This window comes from Heterodontus francisci, chromosome 8 (genome assembly GCF_036365525.1).
Source record: "Heterodontus francisci isolate sHetFra1 chromosome 8, sHetFra1.hap1, whole genome shotgun sequence".
In the NCBI taxonomy this organism is placed as follows: domain Eukaryota; kingdom Metazoa; phylum Chordata; class Chondrichthyes; order Heterodontiformes; family Heterodontidae; genus Heterodontus; species Heterodontus francisci.
Window position 1 is genome coordinate 95,018,722 of NC_090378.1, and position 11,087 is coordinate 95,029,808.

Genomic DNA, 11,087 nt, shown 5'->3' on the forward strand with positions numbered 1-11,087 from the left:
GATGAGCTGAAATCTAGAGGTTAGCAGACGGGAGGCAAGACAGAAGAGTATTTGAATAGTCAAATATTGATGTACCATAAAATTCTGGGCATTATCTTGTAAAAACTTCTTTTAAAATCTGCCTTGCACCCAAAGCATATTAAATGGCAGAGCAAACATCTACACTTAGGCCCTCTATGTACCCAGCTGTAATTACTATTTTGAGAATATAGGTCAGAGTGAAAACCAAAGTACAGCATTTCTCTTTTGTTAAAGAGAGTTGGAAGCCAGCAGAACCTGTCTTCTATCACTGCTGTGACAAAGTTAAGTATATGGTCCTGCACAATAAGGCATGGCCCGTTATCATAGTTTCTCAGTTAAAATACATTTCCAAAATTTTCATTTCCATGTTTGTAAATTATGTTCAAGTTGAATCCCTCACCTTCATAACTACTTCTTCCACTTTTTGTGATCTTAGGTCATCACCAATGTCTGGTCAAATGGTCAAGCATGGTCTCTATCCCTTTCAAGTTTTACAGTTCAGCCTGGACCAAGATAGTCAAAAATGTTTATTGAAATGTAAACATTGCAGAATAAATGTCTATTACTGAATAGATCCAGCGTTGTCTGAAGAAGGTTCGATGGTAGGGAGTGGACTATTGGTGCAAATAGGCTGCATCATTTCTGGGCAGGCTACATTGTCCATTTTCATATTTTAAATTTCCTTGTTTTTGGTTTATGCTAAAAAGAAGCTAAACTGATATATATTATAATATATATCAATGATTTGGATGGGGAGAACAAATGTAGTATTTCCAAGTTCATGGATGACACAAAAGTAGGTGGGAATGTGTGTTGTGAGGAAGATACAAAGTGCCTTCAAGGGGATTTGAACAAACTTAGTGAGTGAGCAGAAACATGGCAGATGGAATATAATGTGGAAAAATGTGAGGTTATCCACTTTGGTAGGAGGAATAGATGAGCAGATTATTCCTTAAATTGTACGAGATTAGAAAGTGTAGACGTGTAAAGGGACCTGGGTGTCCTTGTCAATAAGTCTCTGAAAGCTAACATGCAGGTGCAGCAAGCAATTAAGACGGCTAATGGTATAGAACATAAAACAGTACAGCACAGTACAGGCCCTTCGGCCCACGATGTTGTGCCGAACCTTTAACCTACTCTAAGATCAACCTAACTACCTACCCTTCATTCTACTATCATCCATGTACCTATCCAAGAGTCGCTTAAATGACCCTAACGTATCTGCTTCTACTACCACCACTGGCAGCGCATTCCACGCACCCACCACTCTCTGTGTAAAGAACCTACCTCTGACATCTCCCCGAAACCTTCCTCCAATCACCTTAAAATTATGCCCCCTGGTGATAGCCCTTTCCACCCTGGGAAAAAGTCTCTGACTATCCACTCTATCTATGCCTCTCATCATCTTGTACCCCTCCATCAAGTCACCTCTCATCCTTCTTCGCTCCAATGAGAAAAGCCCTAGCTCCCTCAATCTTTCTTCGTAGGACATGCCCTCCAGTCCAGGCAGCATCCTGGTAAATCTCCTCTGCACCCTCTCTAAAGCTTCCACATCCTTCCTATAATGAGGCGACCAGAACTGAACACAATATTCCAAGTGTGGTCGAACCAGGGCCTTATAGAGCTGCAGCATAACCTCACGGCTCTTAAACTCAATCCCCCTGTTAATGAAAGCCAACACACCATACGCCTTCTTAACAACCCTATCAACTTGGGTGGCAACTTTGAGCGATTTATGGACATGGACCCCAAGATCCCTCTGTTCCTCCACACTACCAAGAATCCTGTCTTTAAGCCTGTATTCCACATTCAAATTCGACCTTCCAAAATGAATCACTTCACACTTTTCCAGGTTGAACTCCATCTGCCACTTCTCAGCCCAGCTCTGCATCCTGTCAATGTCCCGTTGCAACCTACAACAGCCTTCCACACTATCCACAACTCCAGCAACCTTCGTGTCATCGGCAAACTTGCTAACCCAGCCTTCCACTTCCTCATCCAAGTCATTTATAAAAATCACAAAGAGCAGAGGTCCCAAAACAGATCCTTGTGGAACACCACTGGTCACCGAGCTCCATGCTGAATACTTTCCATCTACTACCACCCTCTGACTTCTATGGGCCAGCCAATTTTGTATCCAGACAGCCAACTTTCCCTGAATTCCATGCCTCCTTACTTTCTGAATGAGCCTACCATGGGGAACCTTATCAAATGTCTTGCTAAAATCCATATATACCACATCCACTGCTCTTCCTCCATCAATGTGTTTTGTCACATCTTCAAAGAATTCAATAAGTCTTGTGAGGCATAACCTGCCCCTCACAAAGCCATGCTGACTGTCTCTAATCAAACCATGCTTTTCCAAATAATCATAAATCCTGTCTCTCAGAATCCTCTCCAATAGTTTTCCCACTACCGACGTAAGACTGACTGGTCTATAATTCCCAGGGTTATCCCTATTCCCTTTCTTGAACAAGGGAACAACATTTGCCACCCTCCAATCATCCGGTACTACTCCAGTGGACAGTGAAGACGCAAAGATAATCACCAAAGGCGCAGCAATCTCTTCCCTCGCTTCCCGTAATATCCTTGGGTATATCCCGTCTGGCCCCGGGGACTTATCTGTCCTCATATCATTCAAAATTTCCAGCACATCCTCCCTCTTAACCTCAACCTGTTGGAGCATATCAGCCTGTTCCACGCTGTCCTCACAAACGACCAGGTCCCTCTCACTAGTGAATACTGAAGCAAAGTATTCATTTAGGACCTCCCCTACCTCCTCCGATTCCAGGCACAAGTTCCTTCCACTATCCCTGATCGGCCCTACCCTCACTCTGGCCATCCTCTTGTTCCTCACATAAGTGTAGAACGCCTTGGGATTTTCCTTAATCCTACCCGCCAAGACTTTTTCATGTCCCCTTCTAACTCTCCCAAGTCCATTCTTCAGTTCCTTCCTGGCTACCTTGTAACCCTCTAGAGCCCTGTCTGATCCTTGCTTCCTCAACCTGAAGTAAGCTTCCTTCTTCCTCTTGACTAGCTGTTCCACATCTCTTGTCATCCAAGGTTCCTTCACCCGACCATCCCTTCCCTGCCTCATCGGGACAAACCTATCCAGCAGTCACAGCAAGTGCTCCCTAAACAACCTCCACATTTCTGTCATGCATTTCCCTGAGAACATCTGTTCCCAATTTATGCTCCCCAGTTCCTGCCTAATAGCATTGTGATTCCCCCTCCCCCAATTAAATATTTTCCCATCCCGTCTGCTCCTGTCCCTCTCCATGACTATAGTAAAGGTCAGGGAGTTGTGATCACCATCACCGAAATGCTCTCCCACCGAGAGATCTGCCACCTGGCCTGGTTCGTTGCCAAGCACCAAGTCCAATATAGTCTCCCCTCTAGTCGGCCTATCTACATATTGAGTCAGAAAACCTTCCTGGACACACCTGACAAAAACTGCTCCATCCAAACTATTTGCACTAAGGAGGTTCCAATCAATATTAGGGAAGTTGAAGTCACCCATGACAACAACCCTGTTACTTCTGCACCTTTCCAAAATCTGCCTCCCAATCTGTTCCTCCATGTCTTTGTTGCTATTGGGGGGTCTATAGAAAACTCCCAACAAAGTGACTGCTCCTTTCCTGTTTCTGACTTCCACCCAGAATGACTCAGTAGACAAACCCTCCTCGACGACCTCCCTTTCTGCAGCTGTGATACTATCCCTGATTAACAATGCCACTCCCCCACCTTTTTTACCTCCCTCCCTATTCCTTTTGAAATATCTAAACCCCGGAACATCCAACATCCATTCCTGCCCCTGTGATATCCACGTCTCCGTAATGGCCACAACATCGTAGCTCCAAGTACTGATCCATGCTCTAAGTTCATCACCCTTATTCCTGACACTTCTTGCGTTAAAATAGACACACTTCAACCCATCATACTGGCTGCAACTTTGCCCTGTCAACTGTCTAACCTTCCTCACAGACTCTCTGCACTCGGTATCTGCCTGTTCAACAGCTACCCCATCCACTGATCCGTGGCTCCGGTTCCCATCCCCCTGCCAAACTAGTTTAAACCCTCCCGAAGAGCTCTAGCAAACCTCCCGCCCAGGATATTGGTGCCCCTCCAGTTCAGATGCAACCCGTCCTTCTTGTACAGGTCCCACCTTCCCCAGAAGGTATCCCAATATGATAGCCTTTATCGCAAGAGAATTTAAGTACAAAAGTAGTGAAGTCTTGCTTCAGTTTTATAGAACCTTGGTTAGCCGACACCTGGAGTACTGTGTGCAGTTTTGGTCCCTTAACCTTCGGAAGGATATTATTGCCATCGAGGGAGTGCAAAGAAGGTTCACCAGACTTGTTCCTGGGATGGCGGGACTATCCTCTGACGAGAGGCTGGGGAAACTGGGCCTGTATTCTCTAGAGTTTCAAAGAATGAGAGGTGATTTGATTGAAACCAACAAAATAATTAAAGGGACAGACAGGGTACATGCAGCTAAAATGTTTCCCCTTTTTGGGGAGTCTAGAACCAGGGGACACAATTTCAAAATAAGGGGGAAGTCACTTCAGACAGAGATGAGGAGAAATTTCTTTACTCAGAGGGTAGTGAATCTCTGGCATTCTGTACCTCAGAGGGCTGTGGAAGCTCAGTCATTGAGTATGTTTAAAGCAGAGATTGACAGATTTCTAAATACAAATGACATAAGGGGATATGAGGATAGTGTGGGGGAAAAAGGACTGAAGTGGAAGATCAGCCATAATCGCATTGAATGGCAGGGCAGCTCGATGAGCTGAATGGCCTACTCCTGCTCTTATGGACCTGGGTGTATATGTGCATAAGTCATTGAAGGTTGCAGGACAGGTTGGGAAAGAGGTCAATAAGGCATAGTGTCCTGGGCTTTATTAATAGGGGCATAGAGTACAAGAGCAAGGAAGTTATGTTGAACTCGTATAAGACACCAGTTTGGCCGCAGCGGGAGTATTGCATCCAGTTCAGGGCACCGCATTTGAGGAAAAACGTGAGGGCATTGGAGAGAGTACAAAAAAGATTCACGAGAATGGTTCCAGGGATGAGGAATTTCAGTTATGAAGATAGATTGGAGAAGTTAGGACTGTTTTCCTTGGAGAAGAGAAAGCTGAGAGGTGATTTGACAGAGGTATTCAAAATCATGAGGGGTCTGGACAGAGTAGATGGAAACTTCCCACTTGTAAAAGGATCGAGAACGACAGGGCACAGATTTAGAGTATTTGGTAAGAGAAACAAAAGTGACATGAGGAAAAACTTTTTCACACAGCACGTGGTTAAGGTCTGGAATGTGCTGCCTGAGAACGTGGTGGAGGCAAGTTCAATTGAAGCATTCAAAATAGAATTAGACACTTATATGAAAAGGAAGCATATGCAGGGGTATGGGGAGAAGGCAGGGGAATGGAACTGCGGGAATTGCTCTTTCAGAGAGCCAGTGCGGGCATGATGGGCCAAATAGCTTCCTTCTTTAAGCCCCTATTGATAAAGCCCAGGACACTGTATGCTTTATTGACTGCTCTCTCAACCTGTCCTGCAACCTTCAATAACTGCAACGATTCTGTAATGTTCCTGTATAGAATTTACAGCACAGAAACAGGCCATTCAGCCCAACTGGCTCTTGCCAGTGTTTACACTCCACATAAGCCTTCTCCTCTTCTAACTCTATCAGCATTACCTTCTATTCCTTTCTCTCACGTGTTTATCTAGGTTTCACTTGAATGTATCCTAGGGTTTATGGGTTCACTACACACTGCCAGGAGGATATGAAAAATCATTTCCAGGCCAAAAGTACCATTCCCCCCCACCGCCCCCCCAATCTCCTGCAAGGATGTTAGCGTCATGTTAATTATTCTAAAGGCTGGAATACATGATAAATCTCTGAAAAGTCACTCTTGAGGAAAGAAGCATCCTTCTCATTTCTAGCATGTCCCGAAAGAATAAACATTCAGGAACTTTTCAGAAAAGTTGCTGTTTCACCATGCCCATAGCAAAATATATATTAATAGTTCTCATGTGATCTCACAATGTGTCTGTTATAAATTCAGGTCTAGCCTTAGACATTCTTCTGAGTACAGCAATGTTAATCACTCCTACACCTCTTATGTTCTGGGTGCTGCCTGTACTGCCCAATATCTAACTAGCATAAACCAGGTGTATAACAATGATATCCCCTTGTAATCTGAACTGGATAGTCATGTCTTTTGTATATTTGCTTCAATCTTTTCCAAGGCAGACTAAGAAAATTCTTGGAAAAATAAAGCCAGATGTAAATTGTTAAAGATGTTCTAGTTCACAGAAATTGAACATACATAGCAACTGTTAAGATCAGATTCATATCGATCAACCAATACAAATTGTCTTTGCAGAGTAATATAAAATAATAAATGCACCACCCTTCCCCACATCAGTTGCTTGATTGGAACAAGATAACTCCTAACTAACCTGCATTCTCCTTCTGAAACTGATTTTAAACCTGACTTTGCAGCCTTTGCTGGATTTGTCTGCCTACTTATGTCTGTCTTTTATTTCCCCCATTCGCAACTCAAGGAGACTAAAGACTACCCAAAAAAGGCAGGAAAAAAAGGCAGGGTACAAATTGATTATTTAGTCCATGTGGGAAAACAAGATCAAAGCTTAGTTCATGAGTGTTTAAACCACCGATTGTAGCACTGCCTTTAAAAAAAACCTTTGGTTTCAAAGCACACTTTATTCACACATTTAAAAGCCACTCTTCCCCACCTCCCCTCAAAATCCTTTCTGTGAAGGGTGAAAACAAATCTCAAAACATTAAGTGTCTACACATCAATTAGATTGTGACCTTAAAAGGACACCAGCTCCAACTTAGCAACAGACAAATACATGGTGCAATGTTCCTGTTCTTATAAAGCAGCATATTTTCTGACGTATCGTGGCAACTTGTAAAGCTAAAATCCTTCAGTGGGGTAATATCAAAGTGTGGCAATGAAAAAGCTTTTTCACAAGTATATAATCGTCAGTTATGCAGAGTGGAACTCCCTGCACAATGTTTCATGCTCCATAAACATCCAAGCAGAAAATTTACCGTTATTTTCTTACTACTCAATAGTTCCTTTGTTAAAGATACTGAAAGTGCTTTACCTTTACCCAAGATTCCTGTCCTCTGAGCTACCAGATAAAAGTCGTGTCAAAGAGATTTCTGCAGATCCCAACCTCCAAATAATATCTTTCCCATTCCTGAGCTGTAGCAAGGAATGGCTGTGTGATAGGTGGGTGGTAATTGATATAGGGAAAGCATGAGAATATGCAATGATAGCAGTTTGTTAACCCCATATTCAGAAAGAGAGAAACTAACTTGCAACTACAAACGTTGCAAAGAAAAACAAAGTTGGAAGTTAGGTAGCCAAACCATGCACCTTAGCATACAGTTATAGTTAATCCAGGGAATGACATCCTTCTAAAGAAAGTTGAGTATTTATCCAGGGAAGATGATGAAAATGTTTTCTGATGCATATATATCTGAAATAAACATGTTTAGTAAGTCTCCCATTACAAGTGGCTTGGGTTCAAATCCTGTCAATACTAGATGGTGTAACCATTTGTGTAAACTCAGGCTTAGTGCAGCTCTCAGAAGGTTTATACAATTTTTTTTGTCAATGATATTTTTTTTAATTGCAAGGAAAACATATTTCATTGATACATTAATTCTAGGAAAGTAGTATTCAATTGGCTGAGTTAGCTTGAGTTTTTAAAATAAGTTAGGAAACATGCCATGTATAATTCATAGTATAGGGTGAATTGCAAATCTGCAAAGCCATTTTCAAAAGGTGAACCTGTCAAAGTATATACCTATAGAAATTTCAGCGCTTTTATTAAAATTAACAGCTCAGTTTGCCATGACTGCTGGTTTTCTGTTGTTGCTGTGGGTTCAAGTCTCACATTGAAGTCATATGTGAGAAAGCTGTCCATGTGGAAGGTTTACAGCAGCAACGTCTTTTCAAATCCATCATACTTAAAAATGATTCCAATGACTCAACTGTAACTGATTCAATTAGCACAAACTGCAGAGGGCATTATTGCTTTGTATGGGCGTGGGGGGAGGAAGAGAGCCTGCCAGATAAAGTTTCTGTGAAAGTAACAAAAGAAAATGACATGCAACACTTTAGAATGTTTGTCTACATCAAGATGATAAACGTTTGGTACGAGAGTCTACAAGTTGTACAGATCAATCATAAAAACAGAAGCTTGGGCCACAATAAAAGAAAAAACTTGCATTTATACAATGCCTTTCATGACCTCAGTATGTCCAAGAGCTTTCCAGCCAATCAAGTACTTTAGAAGCACAACTTAAGGAAATAAAAACAGTAAGCCAAGAAGTTATCCACGCTTAAGAAATCTAGGTTCTCAGCATTCCAAGGTTCGTCCATTTAGGATTGGATTGCTGCTCTCCAAATTTATTTTTGTTTTAAAAAACAGAAACTGTTTGCGGAGAGAGAAAAACACAACACAAGATTATGGCCGTGGGAGAGACTTTTACTTCAATGGTACTACCCAAGTCATTCAAGCATTTAAATTTACATTTTAAATAAAATCTGCTAATGTTAGGTACTATGAAAGACACATTACCAGGCTTCTCCGCATTTCTTCTCTCCTTGCTGCATGAGCCAATTATTCTAGGACTTACAGTTGTAGAGGATCTTGAAAAAATGTTACCATATTTCTCCTGGCAAGCTAGTTATTTAATAACAGATCTGTAAAAACAGAACAAGTTTTACACTAAAAAATAAACATCTTACAAATTTTAGTACTTTAGTGGCAGGAACATCCTGGTATTGTTACATGTTATACTTGATTTCCATCAGCAACATCAGGAATTGTTTTTAAAAAGGAATCATTACCATTTGAGCCCCGTTTAAAGAGTGTCAAAAATTGATATCTTTCTGTTCTGTTCAGTGCAATTATTTAATTTGAATTGTTTTGTCTGGCCATTAAATGCTGATCAAGAGACTAGGAAGTATTGTTGAGCCTGACATTGTGAAGATAATCAACATATGCACAGTTGCTGCTGAATCACCCCAGCTTCAGCAGAGTCCTAATAATGATGTGGCTCTGTCTTAGTAGCACCTTCAAACCTGTAATTTCAATAAGATCACCTAAATAAATGTGTGGGAGGTGGAGGAACCAAAAGGAAAAGGATCCTGATGACACAAATCCCTGCTGCTTCTCTCGCAGCTACATAACAAACTGTTCCTTTATGTTTGCAGATTAATAAGTACTAGCATTCCTGTCCTCGCAGCTGTACATTTCTTGATTGAAAAAGTTCACTCACTATCTATAAAGCAAAACAAACTTCTACTTTTGCTCATAGGGCTACACCTTCTTCTTTGGCCTCCTTGTCTCAAGAGATAATGGGTAAGTGCCTAAAGGTGGTCAGTGGTTTGTGAAGCAGTGCCTCGAGTGGCTATAAAGGCCAATTCTAGAGTTTAGTTTAGTTTAGAGATACAGCACTGAAACAGGCCCTTCGGCCCACTGAGTCTGTGCCGACCATCAACCACCCATTTATACTAATAATGGCCAATTTACCTATCAATTTGCAAGTCTTTGGCATGTGGGAGGAAACCGGAGGAAACCCACACAGACACAGGGAGAACTTGAAAACTCCACACAGACAGTACCCAGAATTGAACCCGGGTCGCTGCAGCTGTGAGGCTGCGGTGCTAACCACTGCGCCACTGTCCATACTGGTACTCCTTCGCTGTGGTGGTTAAGCAATATCTCCCCTTTCCCATATAGGCCACATGGGTTAGCCCTGATAATGCTTTCCCAGTCTTCATGCTGCAATTTACAGTGGCATTAAATCCACATTTTGATTCTGCCATTTTATCTATAGGATGAGGACATATGACCACCTGGTTTTCCAGACTACACTCAGACAATGGACAATGTTGTTTCAATTACCTCTTTTCCAATTTCCATAACATAGGGTAATATATCATAGTATTTTATGTAATCTTTTCCCCTTATCACTCCTATATTTTCTACTTTGTATAATTGCATCCCTAACTTATCTCTCAGAATTACAGGTATTCCCAACACTACTCCAACACTCATAGATCCTGTATTTACACATTCCTGACCTTTCCATACCTTAAATTTTCTGAGTGACAAACTCTTCCATAGGCACTGCATATAAAATTGGTTGTCGGGGCTGTTACACAGTTGGCTCTCTCTTTGCACTTCTGTCTTTATTCCTGCCAACTGCTAAGTCTCTTCGGCTCGCCACTCTTTAGCCCCGCCTTTATGGCTGTCTGCCAGCTCTGGCGATCACTGGCAACTGACTCCCACGACTTGTAGTCAATGTTGCAGGACTTCATGTCGCGTTTGCAGACATCTTTAAAGTGGAGACATGGACGGCTGGTGGGTCTGATACCAGTGACGACCTCGCTGTACAATGTGTCCTTGGCGATCCTGCATCTTCCATGCGGCTCACATGGCCAAGTCATCTCAAGCGCCGCTGGCTCAGTTGGGTGTAAATGCTGGGGATGTTGGCCGCCTTGAGGACTTCTGCTTTGGAGATACGGTCCTGCCAACTGATGCCAAGGATTCTCCAGAGGCAGCGAAGATGGAATGAGTTGAGACATCACTCTTGGCTGACATACGTTGTCCAGGCCTTGCTGCCGTAGAGCAAGGTACTGAGGACACAGGGTTGAAACACTTGGACATTTGTGTTCCGTGTCAGTGCGCCATTTTCCCACACCCTCTTGGCCAGTCTGGACATAGCAACCATGCGCTTGTTGATTTCTGCATTGAGAGACAGGTTACTGGTGATAGTTGAGCCGAGGTAGGTGAACTCTTGAACCACTTCCAGAGCGTGGTCGCCGATATTGGATGGACGGAGCATTTCTGACGTCCTGTCCCATGATGTTCGTTTTCTTGAGGCTGATGGTTAGGCCAAGTTCGTCACAGGAAGCCACAATCCTGTCGATGAGTCTCTGCAGACACTCTTCTGTGTGGGATGTTAATGCAGCATTGTCAGCAAAGAGGAGTTCCCTGATGAGGACTTTCCG

The 11,087-nt window shown here is 42.6% G+C and overlaps 1 long non-coding RNA gene across 1 annotated transcript; it reads right to left on the bottom strand.

Moving 5' to 3' along the window:
* Nucleotides 1-434: 434 nt before the first annotated feature.
* LOC137373034 (uncharacterized) lies at nucleotides 435-10,670 on the bottom strand. Its single transcript, XR_010975563.1, has 3 exons — nucleotides 10,168-10,670; nucleotides 8,647-8,771; nucleotides 435-524 (listed from the first exon to the last, which is right to left on the bottom strand). It is a non-coding gene; the product is annotated as an uncharacterized lncRNA (long non-coding RNA).
* Between the last annotated feature and the right edge of the window lie 417 nt (nucleotides 10,671-11,087).